Below are 18,347 nucleotides of genomic sequence, written 5' to 3'. Positions count from 1 at the left end.
AAAGGTCCCGAAGTGGAAAAGCTGTTCTGGTCACAGTTTCACGCTCTAGTCCGTCCGCTGCTGTTGAATGAGCAATTGGCCGAGTGGGCCGAGCTCCATAGGATCACCTGTGGCCGGGAGGGCCAAGGCCGAATAGCTACTTTAGTTTAGTGCACCAATTCCTTGGTGCTGTGCCATGCATCGATGTTGTAAAGAGATCGACGTGCATAGAGAGTGCATGGATGGCCTTTGCCCATGTCAAGACATACTGGGCGGAGATGGAGGCCACCACTGTTGCGACACAGGGTTCGGCCATAGGCCGAGTGGCTGCCGAGCACTACCTTGAAGAAGTTCTTGAAGGTGCTTGTTCGATAGAGGCTCAGTGCTCGAAGAATATTATGTTCTAGCGACATGTATTCCCATTGTAAAAACAATGTTTTATTAAATTATCAATGTTGTATTTATACTTTTGCCCGAAAGTACTATGATGCCTCCTGTGCGGTCGTTTGTGTATATATGTATATAACCTGAAAGTTTGCAGTCGTCGGCTTCCACCCCCACACATATAATGCGGGGGTGTTCGCAGAAAATGCATATCCACACTTGATCCAACGTCTTGGTCCGTTAAGGAGGTGATAGCGCAGTGAACGAGGCAATCGGACTATATTGCTTTAACACTTTCACTTAGCCATAGGAGTTTGATGGTGGGGCTACTATATAGCCCCTGTTACTTCTGCGCTCGTCCGAATACGGGGCGCGTACGTACATGACCGGGAAACGGCACTTCTCTAATGCAGAGGAATCCTGAAGATTCCGATGAGTCATCGAGTGGTTGACCAGTCTCTCGCTATATCATGACAGTTAGTTTTCAGCTTTCTCTACTGAGGTGCTCATCCGGATGAACCAGGGCACAATCGCAGTAGTTCTCCCATTGCTACCTTAGCCGATATAACGGAATGTAAGGTACCAAAACATGGGAGCCGGGAAAACCCAACATGTGACCAAAGACATGATTCGGAGCTGATGCATATAGGGCCAAACTCGCGACTCCGAACACTCCCTAAGGTGTTCGGTCTTTATAACATATACCGAGCTAAAAAATGCCCTTAATAAGAAATCCCATGTGTCCAAGTACGTGCAAAATCCTGACATGGCCACATGCCAATAATGCCAGCATCCTTCTCGGTTGTGTGGAGTATCCGGAGGATGTGAGCAACAAGAGACAGTAAAAAAAGGTTTACGCAGGGTCTTAATCTAAAAAGAAACCTTTGGGCGGGTCCCTGCTGCACGTCTACGCCTGTGTCTCCATTGTGCCGTGTCCTGGACGGGTGTAGCATGAATTTCATCTGTAAAAGGAAAGAAATTAGGTGAAAGTTGTCGTGCCAAAAAGAAGAATTGGTTATTATCAATGAACTATCAAAATTCAAGAGAAGCCAAGTTGAGCCGGGCTGGCCCTGATTACACGAGGGAAGCCCCTGGTATGATTTATGAGGGTTTGATCATCAAACCAATATCATGTATATATGATGGAACGCCGGATTCATTTAACCGTGTCCGTGGTCTTGACGACCTGCCATTTTTTCTGGTTGGTGAGGCCGTCTAGTTTGCGGCTGTTAGAGCCGCCGCATCCTCTTTCGTATGTAAGAAACGTTCGATATTTCCGCTAACTGAGATGATGCCACACGGACCGGGCATCTTAAGCTTGAGAAAAGCATAATGCGGAATTGCGTTAAAATGAGCGAAAGTCGTTCTTCCGAGTAGTGCTTGATAACCACTTCGGAATGGGGCGATGTGAAAAGTTAACCTTTCGCTTCGGAAGTTATTGGAAGAACCAAATACCACCTCTAGTAGTAGAGAGCCCGCACAGCGGGCCACTTGGCCTGGTATTACTCCCTTGAAGGTAGTATTACTGTGGCTTATTTGTGTCGGGTCTATCCCCATTTTGCGGACTGTGTCCTGATATATCATATTTAGATCACTGCCGCCGTCCATGAGGACTTGTGTGAAATGGTACCCATTTATTATTGGGTCTAACACCAAGGCCGTCAGTTCTTCTTGCCAGATATTTGTCTCGTGATCCCTATGATCAAGAGTGATCGGGCAGGCCAACCAGGGGTTGAACCTAGGGGTGACGGGCTCTCTGGCACGTGTGCCTCGAAGTGCATGCTTGCTTCTCCCCTTTGTCACATGGATCACATTTACTGTTTTAACCTCTGTTGGGAACTTTTTCTGTCCTCCGGCGCTTTGCTAGCGAGGTTCATCCTCGTCTTTGCTTGGTGTCTCTTCCCCTTTGTGTTCGGCGTTTAGCTTACCAGCCTGCTTGAAGACCCAACATTCTCTGTGGGTATGATTTGTAGGTTTGTCTGGGGTGCCGTGAATCTGATAGAGTTTGTCAAGAATTTTGTTTAGGCCAGATTTTCCTTCTTTGCTGCCTTTGAAAGGCTTTTTCCGCTGACCTGGTCGGGAGCCCCTGAATCCGGCGTTTACCGCCGTGTTATCTGGGCTACCTTCTTTATTTCGACGCTTGTTTTTGTTGCGTCGTGGTTTACCATTGCCATCCCTGACTTCGGATGTGCTTGGGTCGCTGGTGCTGCTACGGGCCAACCAGCTGTCCTCGCCCGCACAAAAGCGGGTCATGAGGCTTGTTAGGGCTGCCATTGTTCTCGGTTTTTCTTGGTCGAGGTGTCTGGCGAGCCATTCGTCTCGGACGCTGTGTTTAAAAGCTGCTAAGGCTTCGGCGTCCAGACAGTCGACGATTTGGTTCTTCTTGGTGAGGAACCTGTTCCAAAGCTTTCGGGCGGACTCTCCGGACTATAGGATTATATGACTTAAATCGTCTGCATCCGGAGGTCGGACATAAGTCCCTTGAAAATTGGCCCGAAAAGCGTCCTCGAGCTCCTCCCAACTTCCAATTGAGTTTTCGGGGAGGCTTTTCAGCCAGTGCCGAGCTGGCCCTTTAAGCTTGAGGGGCAAGTATTTAATGGCATGGAGATCATCTCCACGATCCATATGAATAAGCAGGATAAAGTCCTCTATCTAGACTCCAGGGTTTGTGGTCCCGTCGTAAGCCTCTATGTTCACCGGTTTGAATCCCTCTGGGAATTCGTGATCCAGCACCTCACCGCACCTACACTAAAAGCATCCACCCCTTCCCCCGACGGACGTGGGGGCTGTTTGTTTGTGACTAACTTTGCCAAAGATTGCCACACCTAAGGTTAGGCAAGTTTGACCAACTTAGGTGAGTGTTTGGTTCAAGCCACACCTTAGGCAAGCCACACTTGGACCCCACATGGAATACACACAAAAAGTGTGGCAAGATTCCCTTAGGCTTGCCAAGTTGCGGCTCTCATTTTCATGAACTAACCTTAGTCAAGTTTGGCAAAAATGTGTGGCAAAGTGTGGCAATGCTAGTCCTAAAACCAAACAGCCCCGTGATCCGTCGGGATGTTAGATATGTAGCCACAGTCGTTTTATGCGAGAGAGTGTGAAGACTGAAGAGAGCAACCCCAGCAAGCAACCGTGTAGGCTCGTCCTGCCTACTAAAGGACATATATTCCAAACAATATGATAATCTCTCTAACCAAGGTAGGGACGAGGAGTAAACGGAGGGAGTAGTAAAATTTTCTCCTCGTCCTGCGAGCCACCGCGCGCGTGGGCGAGGGAGCGGGCGTAAAGGTGTACTAGTAAGCAAGCTTCACCTCATCCTGCGAGCCACCACGCCCGTGGGCGGGGGAGACAGCGTACTAAGCAAGCTTCTCCTCGTTCTGCGAGTTGTCGGGACACATCAAAAGTACTCCAGTGTATAGAGCCTTGCCTCTAAGGTAGGCCCCACATTGTTTGCCTCTTTTTTAACATAACGCGTCAAGTCGCAATTTGTTTGTTCACCCGTGGTAGACGATCCTCCATCAAGTGGACAACCAGTACACGTGTCAAATTACCACGTGGGCTGCCTTTTCGTACAAAAATGAGCTACACCGTGTACCCGTGCGACTGTGGTTTGGAAAGAGACGGGAGTACGTGCGCCGTGCGTGCACCTCTTCTCTTCGTGCACGTCCCCCACCTACGTGGGTGTGCATGAGAGAGATACAAACCTAGACAGATGGTGTGTGCGTTCGTGAGTGTTTTTTGTTTTGGGGGTGGTAATTTCGTGAATGTATTTGTGGGAATATGTGTCGATGACATCTCAAACAAAAAATTGCATGAAATATGTGTGAAATAGAGGCATATCCATATCATATAGAGAGGGCCAGAGGGGGCAATCCACGAGAAGAGAGGGAGGGGTCATAGATATCGATAGAGTCGAAGAGAGGATCCAGTGGGTGGGTGCGAGATGGATGAAGAGAGCCATCGAAATTGTGTTTGTGCAAGTCAAAGATAGAGCATCAAAAGTATGAAACAATTTCTTGGCTTGTCATCGGGGTTGTGCATGATTTAAATATTTTGTGTGATGAAGATAGAGCATAGCCAGACTATATGATTTTGTAGGGATAGCTTTCTTTGGCCATGTTATTTTGAGAAGGCATAATTGCTTGGTTAGTATGCCTGAAGTATTATTGTTTTTATGTCAATATTAAACTTTTGTCTTGAATCTTTCGGATCTGAATATTCACGCCACAATAAATAAAATTACATTGAAAATTATGTTAGGAAGCATTCCACATCAAAAATTCTGTTTTTATCATTTACCTACTCGAGGACGAGCAGGAATTAAGCTTGGGGATGCTTGATACGTCTCCAATGTATCTATAATTTTTGATTGTTCCATGCTGTTATATTATCTGTTTTGGATGTTTAATGGGCTTAACTATGCACTTTTATTTTATTTTTGGGACTAACCTGTTAACCGAAGGCCGAGTGCAAATTGCGGTTTTTTACCTATTTCAGTGTTTCGTAGAAAAGAATATCAAACGGAATCCAAACGGAACGAAACCTTCGCGAGGATATTTTTTGGAACAAAAGCAATCCAAGAGACTTGGAGTGGAGGTTAAGGAAGCAACAAGGCGGCCACGAGGTAGGGAGGCGCGCCCCACCCTCGTGGGCCCCACGAAGCTCCACCGACCTACTTCTTTTGCCTATATATACTCTTGTACCCTGAAAACATCTAGGGGAGCCACGAAACCACTTTTCCACTGACGCAACCTTCTGTACCCATGAGATCCCATCTGGGGACCTTTTCCGACGATCTGCCGGAGGGGGATTCGATCACGGAGGGCTTCTACATCAACACCATAGCCTCTCCGATGATGTGTGAGTAGTTTACCACAGACCTTTGGGTCCATAGTTATTAGCTAGATGGCTTCTTCTCTCTCTTTGGTTCTCAGTACAAAGTTCTCCTCGATGTTCTTGGAGATCCATTCAATGTAATACTTTTTATGGTGTGTTTGCCGAGATCCGATGAATTATGGGTTTATGATCAAGATTATATATGAATAATATTTGATTCTACTCTAAATTCTTATATGCATGATTTGGTATCTTTGCAAGTCTCTTCGAATTATCGGTTTAGTTTGGCCTACTAGATTGATCTTTCTTGCAATGGGAGAAGTGCTTAGCTTTGGGTTCAATCTTGCGGTGCTCGATCCCAGTGACAGAAAGGGAACCGACACGTATTGTATTGTTGCCATCAAGGATAAAAAGATGGGGTTAATATCATATTGCTTGAGTTTGTCCCTCTACATCATGTCATCTTGCCTAATGAGTTACTATGTTCGTATGAACTTAATACTCTAAATGCATGCTGGATAGTGGTCGATGTGTGGAGTAATAGTAGTAGATGCAGAATCGTTTCGGTCTACTTGACACGGAAGTGATGCCTATGTTCATGATCATGCCTAGATATTCTCATAACTATGCACTTTTCTATTAATTGCTCGGCACTAATTTGTTCACCGACCGTAATATATGCTATCTTGAGAGAAGCCACTAGTGAAACCTATGGCCCACGGGTCTACTTTGCCTTATATAAGTTTCCGATCTATAATTCTAGTTTACTATTTATTTTGCAATCTTCACTTTTCAATCTATTCAACAAAAATACCAAAAACTATTTATCTTATTATCTTTATCGGATCTCACTTTTGCAAGTGGCCATGAAGGGATTGACAACACCTTTATCGCGTTGGTTGCAAGGTTCTTGATTGTTTGTGCAGGTACTAGGCGATTTGCATGTAGTCTCCTACTGGATTGATACCTTGGTTCACAAAAGCTGAGGGAAATACTTACGCTACTTTGATGCATCACCCTTTCCTCTTCAAGGGAAAACCAACGCATGCTCAAGAGGTAGCTGATAGCAAAACCAATCTCCCTTTCTGCAGTCCCATAGAAATGTAAAAACATTGCCCGTGTGACAGTTTGGCAGAACTGCACAAAGCACTCTTAAGAAAAAAGTGATTTGTGCAGTTCACAAAAAGGTCGCAATAGCAACAAGGTGAAAATGGATAGCCCTGTTTGCAAAAGGAGGTCGAAAGGATACAATTACTGCCCAATAACACGAGTTGAAGACACATACGCCGACAAAAAAGAAGCATATTCCATGTAATAAGGGAAAGATAGCAGCATGATGGTTTACCAAAAATGGTTTGAGGACGAGATTGCAAGATGGAAAGTACGCCGGCGGAGATACGTTTTAAGCAAACAACTAAAGAAGATCGACATGCAACAACGCGGGAAGATGGGCAGTGGATCAAGGCCGGAGGAAGCTGCACATGAGGGTCATCGGGATGTTACTAGGAGGGCGCCGGCAGCCGGGATCTACCCATACTGCGGCAATGAGCAAGTGGCGAAGGCCCTACCACGTCGGAGCTTGGTCAGAGAGAACGGCGTGTATCGCAGATCGGGACGTGCTGCCTCAACACCGTCGAACAGAGAAACGATGCACATCCTCCCTTTCCGTCGGCGGACGGGATGCGGCTGGATCACTAACTAATGGTGGGAGAGAGAGGCCACCACTGCCTTGTGTGAGATGGTGTGACAAGAGACAAACCCCGGTAGGCAGGCTCCGTTCTATATAGTGGAGCGGATTTTTCCATTTTCCCCACGGCAATCATTTTATATTCCGTACGTGCCATTGAGGAATATATAACTTTATTTAATACTAACGCGTCAAGTCAAACTTTGTTCGGTCTAGGTGTGGTACCCGACCCTCCTTTGAGTAAACAACTGCTACACGCATCAAATTATCACGTGGTTGCCTTTTCGTACAAGAACGAACTCCACCGTGTACCCTCGCGGGTGTGGCTGGGAACGAGACGTGAGTACCTGCGTCCTGTGTGCACCTCTTCTTTAGGTGCAAGTACGTACGTGGGTGGGTGTGATAGAGATGCTCTGTGCGAAACAGAGTCAATGTGTCAATGATATCTCAAACAAAAAACGTAACATATGGAATGTGTGTGAAACTGAGTCATGGACGTGAGATATTGATAGGATCGAAAACAAGGATGAAGTGTGTGGCTGCACGATCGATAAAGAGTGCCATCGAATTTGTGTTTGCCACGTCTAAGATACAGGGCGGCTGGCATACTGGAATTTGAGAGGGCAGAGGTGCAGTTTTTCTGTGTGGCACGGATACCTACCTACAATGTTTGACTATCGGTGTGTGTGGGGGGCTTGGGGGGCAGAGACATATCGACTAGTATATGTGTGGGGAAGGAGAGGGACCTAGCTATGTATTGAGGGAGATCGATCGACATCCATGGATATGTGTAGCAGAGGAATAAGGTTGGGAGAAAGACAAAGGTAGAGCATCGGAGGGTTGGTGGTGGAGTGGCGTCTCACAAATGGTGGGAGAGGCCTGCTAGACAAACGGAGGGTACGAGTGCAATATCAATAAGAGAGGGCGGGGATGTCTGTCTGTCTATGCATGTGCGTGTGAGAGACGGCTCGGGAGGTATGCAAGGATGATGACGGGAGACAGTATGGTTGTGCTAAGCATATGTAACTACATAGGACGATCAACCGTCGTGTGTCCGAGAAAGGGAGAGACATAACTAGTGAGGTAAGTCTATCAGTGCATGGGGAAAACAAATTCTAGTCGACCTGGCTATATGTAGGGAGATCGGTATGTATACATGCATGCATGTGTTAGAAGCAAATAAGGTCCAGAGAGACAGACAGGGGGAGAGGGGTACAGCTAGGAGGTGGTGTGTGATAGCCTGGCTTATTAGGGATGATAGACTACTCATATCAATAAGGAATTCCTTCTTTTCCGGGAGCCCATTCGGAAAGAACTCCAAAGTTAAGTGTGCTCAGCTCGGAGTAATTTCAGGATGGGTGACCGACCGGGAAGTTGCTCCCGGGTGGACACGAGTGAGGACAAAGCGCGCAGAAAAGACTAGTATTAGTCTATGGGGCCAGTCTAGAACCCGTGACGAGTAATGACCACCGGCGGGTGTGTCCATGGCGTTACATGGTGCGAGAGGCCTACCATGTCGAGGGAGGAGGAGTGTGCGAGTATGAGATCGATGAAAAGAGGGGTGGGAGTGTGCACCTGCGTGGAACCGTATTGTACATAGTGGGGATGGACGGTGAGAAGAGAAGAGGGGAAGTATGTGTTTGTGGTAGCCACACTTGGCTAGGGAGGTATATCAACCGGTGTGTGTCGGAAAGAAGGAGCCGGGGGCCTACACACACCGCGGGTGAACGACCTAAAGAGAAATAAAGAACGTGCACGATGGAGGGGACGCTGAGGGAGGGTGAGAGGGGGTCGGGCGTGTGCATGCACGATAGAAAGTTAACGCTAGCTAGCTACAAAGAGAAGAGGATCGTGAAGGTGTAAAAGACGAACAAAGATCATAATTCATTATAAAAAGTGGATACGGATACTTGAAGAAGATATCATAATGTAGAACATTGATTATAATTTGGGATAATGTGTGGCTTTTGCAACTCAGGGCTAAATACTTGTCATAATGTAGGGGGCGGAGCACTATACTTTGTGTGATAAACACGGTGTACGTGTGGAACATGGTTTAGATTATGAATATATAGTTAGTACATCAAATGTACTATTATTTGGAATCAACATCAAGTGTATTCAAAAAATTGAATTCGAGTACATATAGTACACATAGTTCATATCTATCTCTATAGTAATCATCTGGTGTGTTGTTAAGGTAATAGACGAATGATGGTTGAAGTAGGAAACAATCATGATTGTAGATTCTTATTGAAATAGAGAAACGAATTCAAATTTAGTTTGAATTGCAGCGGTAGTGTAGACATTTAGAATGCACTAAAATGTTGGTATGAGTAGGTTACATGCATTATACAGCCAACAAAAAATTTTAATTGGACATAACATGTTGTTATGAGTAGCTTTGAATAGCATTTGTATAGTAAAACGGGACATGACTCTCTCTTTGTGTGGTGTGAATAGTTTTATTTGTTTTGGTTTTTTTTTTCGTTGCGGGAAGTGTGAGTTGATTTGGTACGTTAAAGTACAATATTACACGTTAGGCTTGTCCCTAAAATTCAACCCGCGCCTTGTTATATCCCGAAAATTCAGATATCGTGCTCCCTAAACTGGCACCTTTGCAACCCGCGTCTTGCTATCCCGAAATTACAACACGCGCGAAAACTCCCTCTAGCTGCCAAATCCCAACACGTGAAATCCCTCTTCTAACCCTGAGCCGAAAGGTCCGCTAGTTCAAATCGGTGGTGGTACTTTTGTAACACACCCTACATTTTGGACAAGCGCGTCCCTAAGTCACGGTTCCCCCTCCCATTGCATCCTTTTCGCCATTCGAAAGCCCAGGCAGCCACAACCTCTCTGCTCCAGCCGCGAAACCCCATCTTCCTCCGTCTGCCATCTCACCGCTGCCTAGTCGGAGCCTCTTCCCCGACGACGTCGTCCACCGCAACAGCTCGACGTCCCTCATCCACCTCCCCGGATGAGGATCCGTCGTCCATCTCATTGTCTCGTCGGTTCAGCCACCCCGTCCTCCACCTCCAAGGAGCTGCTCCGACGATCGCCTCGTTTATCGTGGCTGCTCCATCCCCACAGTGCTGCCTTAACCTGCTCCACCGGAACCGCAACATCCTCACGACTCCTCGGACGAAGCCGAGGCCTACTCGGCCCCACCAAAGAGGTTGTACACTCATCACATTGCACCTTCTCCTTAACTCGACCTCCCGGCGCCGACGGCGCTCCATCCCACACCCCCATGGAGTGGCTACCTCGAAGCCGGCGCCGTGGGTGACATCTCCACGGCGGCTCTCCCCCAGTGCGAGGCCCCTTCAGCGGCAGCGTCCATACTAGCCGGATCTGCTGTTGCTCCAGCTCTCGCTCGCTCACACTGCTATTGCTGCTCTGTGACGCCCCGAGACCGTTGCGCCAGGTGTCTTCCAGTTATTCGCTGTTGTTGCCCTGTCATTTGCTTGCGTGTCGCATCTTGTCATGTCATCATCCGCATTGCATCTGCATGTTTTCAAAACTTGCATTCGTCCGGGTTCCCCCAGTTCCATCCGTTGTCCGTTCTGAGCCCAGGCACACTCGCACGCGCCCGCGGCACGTCCGAATATTATTTTATAAGTGGCCGGAAAATGTTCTCAGAATGGGTTGAAAGTTGGCATGCGGTCTTATTATACTGTAGATAGACCGCCTATCAAATTTCATCGCATTCGGAGTTCGTTTGATGCCCCAACAGATAACTATAGCGGCATTATAGCCGGTCTAACGTCGGACGTTTTTGGTCTCCGGAAACAGTCGCCGGGCCTCCCTCTCTTCTCTTCTCCTCTCTTAGCTCAAGACCGTCTACACAGCCCATGACCTACCGCCAGGTCCAACCTAACCTCTCTCGTCAGCCCGCGGCCCTCCTCGCGCGCGCGCCCGAAAGTTGTCCCGGACCCGACCCGGGGAGTTGTCACCGTTGGACTCAGATCATCCCCAAACATCTACAAAACGTCTCCGTTTTCTTATTTGGGCTCCCTAGCCTATTTTCCCGACCATCCGATTATGATCAGAGGGACCGAGGTAGCCCCTAACCTAATCTGTGACGTATATATAGTCCACCCTTAGTCTTTTGGACAAACCCTAAAATCTAGGCACTTTGTCCCGTCGAGCCGCCGCCACCTACCGCATCTACCTCGGGATCCCCTTCTCCTCATTTTTCCTCCACCCACCAACCAGCTCTCTCCACTGCTACTCATCGATCCAAATTTCCCTCGGCCTCCAACCTATAGACCTTCTGCTCGATCCAGATGGGATCGAGGCTATGCCCCTCGTTCCCGCGCCCCTGTTTCGCTCGATCCGGATCGGGGGCAGCCCAATCCCGAGCACCTCGCCCCGCCCGACCATCTTCTCCTCGTTGTCGCCTCCAGCGACCAGGCATCTGGATCCATCACCGCCTACCCCAGGTCGCGCCGCCCAAGCAGAGCAACGCGACTTGATGAGGACATCAATACCATTGTTACACCCACAGCCCCTACTGTTACATATACTGGACCAATTACTAGAGCTCGCGCACGCCAATTAAATTACCAGGTACTTTCGTTTCTTGGTAATGATTCTAATGTTCATGAGATTATGATGCTGCCTAAATTGGATACATTTGTTTTGCTTACAAATGAAGGGCCTAGCTTGGAGAGGGATGAACATTGGAGCAAGAACACGCATGGAGTTGATGGCATGCGCAAGGGGATCAAGAACGGAGTTACAAGTGATGATTTCAGGACTTTGAAGCCGCCATAAGTAGTGCATGAAGTCTTGGACGAAATATACAAGATGCCACTTCATAATATTCGTCCATAGGCTATTCTAGGTGCTGCGTCACCTTATTAATGGGCCAGGCCCATGTAATTTCGAAATACTTAAGTATAGGCTATTTTTAGAGTCCGTATGTGTGGGGAAACAAGAGTTAGGGTTGGTTTCGGACCCCACCCTCAAGGGCCACGAAATTCCCCCCCCCCTCTTCCTCCATATATACAGCCCTTAGGGCATCGTTTAGAATTTGGGTTTTGTTTAGATTAAAAGTTCGCCATAGCTGCAACTTCGCGTACTTCATTTGTGTCCAACGACCAGACCAAGACGTCACAGAACCCCACCTTGATCAATAAAGCTTTCATCTTATATTCGCAATATCCAGATTGCAATCTCAATTTCTTGCTTGTTCTTCGTTTGCTCGCAGGAAACAGACCCTCGTGGTCAGGTTGATCGTGCTCCGGCGTGGTCAATAACCCTCGGAAGTTGGTTTAGCGATTGCTAAGGCGCGACGTCTCGCACGTACGTAGTCGGATCGTCAAGGTCAACTCCCACAGAAAACGATAGCCACCATCTCATCGAAACATCGGGACACCTTACCCTCTATCAAGTGGTATCAGATTTCCAGGTTGCTCGGTGAGATTTTTACAGTTTTTCGTAGATTAGATCGAGTCTGTTCTTCATACCTACAGTCCACGAAAAAGTCACAAAAAAATTAGGGTTAGTTCATCATATCCGAACCAATCTGAGCCTTTGCATAATCTTTTTAGGGTTTTTGCTTTCTTGAATTTGCGGTTGCATCGTCGTGTCAAGTTGCTGGTCTTAGAGTCTAGTCTTTTAGAGTTTCGAGTTCTGGTCATAAGTTGTCACGCCGCCGCCGCACCATCATCATCGCCTTGCCATCTACCACCATTGCTTATCCGCCACCACTCTGAATCCGTATCCATATATCACCACCAATCCGTATCCATATACCACCACCAATCTGTATCCATATACCACCACCGCTACCATATACCACCACCGCTGCCATATACCACAACCATATATCCACCACCAATCCGAGTTCTTCTCATATTAGGTTTGTTCTTGAGATCAATCTAAATTCCGATTCGTGTTTCCTTGCCTGCGTGTGTCCATGGAGACCCCCGGGCAGTTTTTAGGCCAAAATTTTCACGGGCAAATTTTTTTTCCCTATCCTATTTTTAGGCTTTTCTGAGTCTTTTGAGCCACGTGCCATCATAGTGTTTTTTTGTCGCACTTTTTCGTCGTCGCTGCCCTGATTTCCATCCTATCAGTTTGACGAGGGAAGAGTTTTGAGACACTCGCCATTATAGTGATTTTTCGCAAAAAAAAAGAGGAGCGCAAAAAAAAGGAGCGCAAAAAAAAGAGAGCGAAAAAAAAGAGAGTTCCAGAGTGTGCTTTTCCCTTATTTACGTGCAGCGTCGTGATTTTGTTAGTGTTCTAGGCTCGCGTCTCTAGCACGGTCTAGCCTAGGACCAGCACAGTACCGTCATTGAACGTTTATTCAACTTTGCATCTCTGAATTGATTATTGCTGACCCTTTTTGCTACCATACTATAAGCCTTCCCAGCTCCACATACATCTACGTCGTGCGTTTGACTCTCCCTGGCAATCGCTCTATCCAAGCTTTTGAGAGTTTTTGACTACAACGGTTGCCGATCACCGCCTGCTGCTGGGTAAGAACTGGTAAGAATTTGCGATTTGCTTGACGGATTTGTGACACCCGCCACCACCACCACTTGTTATTAGTCTGTAGGATCATATTCTTGTGTGTTTCTATTGCTGCTAACCATGCCAGGATCACAAGCCGATGAGACTGACTGGGAGAACTTGACGAACAAGGAGCTTCATGATACGTTTCAGCAAATGATGAATGGACAGGTGCAAGATGTGATAAACAGATTTGAAGAGGCCATGGAGAAGATAGATGGCATGGAGAAGACGTTTGAAACAAAGCTCGATAACAAGTTTGCTGAATTGCTTTCGCGTTTTCCACCACCACCACCGGCTGCTCCTGCCGCACCTCTGCAACAACAGCAACAACACCGACTACCTCCACGTCGGGAATCAGCCCTCCGCCGAGCGAGCCGTGTCCCTCTTCAGTTCGGCCAAACTGCTGGTGCTGCTGTTGATACTTCTGTGGCTCCTACTGCTGATGTGGAGGAGGATGCTTATGTGGGAGATTATGAGGATGAGGTTGATCAAAATCAGAACTACGTGCCACCAACAGCACAGCAACCACCAGGTCGTCCACATGCAAATAATGGCAATGGTAGGGCTCACCCTCAGATACGAGAGCATGACCATCTCCCTAAACTAAAATTGAATATTCCACCATTTGAGGGTAGATATGTTCCTTTTATATATCTTACTTGGGAGTTAGAAACTGAACAACGATTTACATGTTTACAATATCCCGAGGAGAGACGTGTTCCTGCTGCTGTTTGTGCTTTCACTAGTTTTGCATGTGTTTGGTGGTCTGAGCATTGTAGATTATATCCTATTCCGGCTACTTGGGCTGCTTTGAAAACTGCTATGCGTACTCGTTGGGTTCCACCATATTATCAACGTGAATTACTTCAAAAATTGCAGCGCTTAAGACAGGGAAAAAATTCTGTAGAAGAATATTATCAGGAATTACAAACTGGCATGATTAGATGTGGTATTGTTGAGGAGAATGAAGCTATGCTTGCACGTTTTATGGGTGGATTAAATAGAGAGATTCAGACGATTCTAGAGTATAAGGAGTATACTAATGTCACTCATTTATTCCATCTTGCTTGTAAAGCTGAACGTGAAGTGCAGGATCGACAGGCATTGGCGCGGACTAACTTTTCTGCAGGTCGACCTTCATCATGGACACCACGTGCATCATCTACTTCCACACGTTCTGCTACACCGGCGCCTTCGTCGGCTGCCACCTCCAACCGTGATACAATAAAGCAGGCATAATCACCACTATCTGCCAAGAGCACACCTTCTGGGCCTGCAAAGAGCTCTTCTTCATCCATGGCATCAACAGGCCAAACACATGATATTATTTGTCGACGTTGCAAGGGTGGAGGTCATTATGCGAGAGAATGCCCATCTAAGTGTGTGATGATTGTTACTGAGGATGGTGGGTATGAGTCCGCTAGTGACTATGATGAGGAGACTTTGGCTCTTATTACACGTGACGAACACGGTGGAGACGATTCTGATCATGAGACGCAATACATGGCGCCTGAAGATGCTGACAGGTATGAATGTTTAGTTGCTCAACGTGTTTTGAGTGTGCAGGTTACACAAGCTGAGCAAAATCAGAGGCATAATTTGTTCCATACAAAGGGAGTTGTGAAGGAACGTTCTGTTCGCGTGATCATAGATGGAGGGAGCTGCAATAACTTGGCTAGCATGGAGATGGTGGAGAAGCTATCTCTCAACACAAGACCACATCCACATCCTTACTACATCCAATGGTTCAACAACAGCGGCAAGGTTAAGGTAACACGTACTGTTCGTGTGCATTTTAGTATCTCTACATATGCTGATTATGTTGATTGTGATGTGGTACCTATGCAAGCATGTTCCTTATTACTTGGTAGACCATGGCAATTTGATAAAAATTCTGTACACCATGGTAGAAACAATCAGTATACTCTTGTTCATAACGATAAAAATATTACTTTGCTTCCTATGACTCCTGATTCCATTTTGAAAGATGATATTAATAGAGCTAATAAAGCAAAACAGGAGACAAATAAGAGTGAAAATCAGATTGTGGCAAAAGAATTTGAGCACCAAATGAAGCCTAATAATAAACCATCTACTGTTGTTTCTGAAATTAAATTGAAAAGTGCATGTTTACTTGCCACCAAATCTGATATTGATGAGCTAGATTTCAGCAAATCTGTTTGCTATGCTTTTGTGTGCAAAGAGGCATTATTTTCATTCAAGGACGTGCCTTCCTCTTTGCCCCCTGCTGTCACTAACATTTTGCAGGAGTTCGCTGACGTCTTTCCACAAGATGTGCCACCGGGATTACCACCTATTCGAGGGATTGAGCATCAAATTGACTTAATTGCCGGTGCTTCGCTACCCAACCGTGCACCATACCGTACCAATCCAGAGGAGACGAAGGAGATTATGTGTCAAGTACAAGAACTGCTCGACAAAGGTTATATACGTGAATCCCTTAGTCCTTGTGTTGTTCCTATCATTTTAGTGCCAAAAAAGGATGGTACGTCGCGTATGTGCGTTGATTGTAGAGGCATTAATAATATTACTATTCGTTATCGTCATCCTATTCCTAGGCTAGATGATATGCTTGATGAATTGAGTGGCTCTACAATATTCTCCAAAGTTGATTTGCGTAGTGGATACCATCAAATTCGTATGAAATTGGGTGATGAATGGAAAATAGCATTTAAAACTAAGTTTGGATTATATGAGTGGTTAGTCATGCCTTTTGGGTTAACTAATGCACCTAGTACTTTCATGAGATTAATGAATGAAGTTTTACGTGCTTTCATTGGACGATTTGTGGTAGTTTACTTTGATGACATATTGATTTATAGCAAATCTTTGGAGGAACATTTGGAACATTTATGTGCTGTTTTTATTGCTCTACGTGATGCACGTTTGTTTGGAAACCTTGGGAAGTGCACCTTTTGCACCGACCGAGTATCTTTTCTTGGCTATGTTGTTACTCCACAGGGAATTGAAGTTGATAAAGCCAAGATTGAAGCTATTGAGAGTTGGCCGCAGCCCAAAACGGTCACACAAGTGAGGAGTTTCCTTGGCCTCGCTAGTTTCTATAGGCGTTTTGTGAGAGATTTCAGCACCATTGCTGCACCTCTCAACGAGCTTACAAAGAAGGATGTGCCTTTTGTTTGGGGTACCGCACAGGAAGAAGCCTTCACGGTATTGAAAGATAAGTTGACACATGCTCCTTTACTCCAACTTCCTAATTTGAATAAGACTTTTGAGCTTGAATGTGATGCTAGTGGAATTGGATTAGGAGGTGTGTTATTACAAGATGGAAAACCTGTTGCATACTTTTCTGAAAAATTGAGTGGGCCTAGTCTGAACTATTCTACTTATGATAAAGAATTATATGCTCTTGTTCGGACCTTAGAAACATGGAAACATTATTTATGGCCCAAGGAATTTGTTATACATTCTGATCATGAATCTTTGAAACACATTAAAAGTCAAGAAAAACTGAACCGTAGACATGCTAAATGGGTTGAATTCGTTGAGACTTTCCCTTATGTCATTAAACACAAGAAGGGTAAAGAAAATGTTATTGCTGATGCCTTGTCTCATTGTTATACTATGCTTTCACAACTTGACTTTAAAATATTTGGTTTGGAGACCATCAAAGATCAATATGTTCATGATGCTGAATTTAAAGATGTATTGCAGAATTGTAAGGAAGGGAGAACTTGGAACAAGTTCGTTCTTAACGATGGATTTGTATTTCGTGCTAACAAGCTATGCATTCCAGCTAGCTCCGTTCGTCTTTTGTTGTTGCAGGAGGCACATGGAGGAGGCTTAATGGGACACTTTGGCGTCAAGAAGAAGGAGGATATACTTGCTACACATTTCTTTTGGCCAAAGACGAGACGGGATGTTGAGCGTTTTGTTGCTCGCTGCACTACATGTCAAAGAGCTAAGTCACGACTCAATCCTCATGGTTTATATATGCCTTTGCCAGTACCTAGTGTTCCTTGGGAGGATATATCTATGGACTTTGTTTTAGGTTTACCTCGAACAAAGAAGGGGAGGGATAGCATATTTGTTGTCGTGGATAGGTTCTCAAAAATGGCACACTTTATACCATGTCATAAAAGCGATGATGCTATTAATGTTTCTGATTTGTTCTTTCGTGAAATTATTCGCTTACATGGTGTGCCAAATACTATTGTTTCAGATCGTGATACTAAATTTCTTAGCCACTTTTGGAGATGTTTATGGTCTAAGTTGGGGACTAAGCTGCTTTTTAGTACTACTTGTCACCCCCAAACTGATGGACAAACTGAAGTAGTCAATAGAACATTGTCTACTATGCTTAGGGCTGTTTTGAAGAATAACAAGAAAATGTGGGAAGAATTCTTGCCTCATATTGAATTTGCTTATAATCGCTCATTGCATTCTACTACTAAGATGTGCCCTTTTGAAATTGTGTATGGTTTCCTACCTCGTGCACCTATTGATTTGTTGCCTCTTCCATCTTCAGAGAAGGTTAATTTTGATGCTAAAGAACGTTCTGAATTGATTTTAAAAATGCATGAGTTAACTAAGGAAAACATTGAGTGTATGAATGCTAAATATAAACTTGCTGGAGATAAGGGTAGAAAACATGTTGTGTTTGCGCCTGGAGATCTTGTTTGGTTACATTTGCGTAAAGATAGATTTCCTAATCTGCGCAAATCAAAGCTAATGCCACATGCTGATGGTCCTTTTAAGGTGTTAGAGAAAATAAATGATAATGCATATAAACTTGAGCTACCTGTAGATTTTGGGGTTAGTCCCACTTTTAACATTGCAAATTTGAAGCCTTATTTGGGTGAGGAAGATGCGCTTCCATCGAGGACGACTTCATTTCAAGAAGGGGAGGATGATGAGGACATCAATACCATTGTTACATCCACAGCCCCTACTGTTA

The sequence above is a fragment of the Triticum urartu genome, chromosome 7 (assembly GCF_003073215.2).
Source record: "Triticum urartu cultivar G1812 chromosome 7, Tu2.1, whole genome shotgun sequence".
In the NCBI taxonomy this organism is placed as follows: domain Eukaryota; kingdom Viridiplantae; phylum Streptophyta; class Magnoliopsida; order Poales; family Poaceae; genus Triticum; species Triticum urartu.
This window is presented reverse-complemented; position numbering follows the sequence as displayed.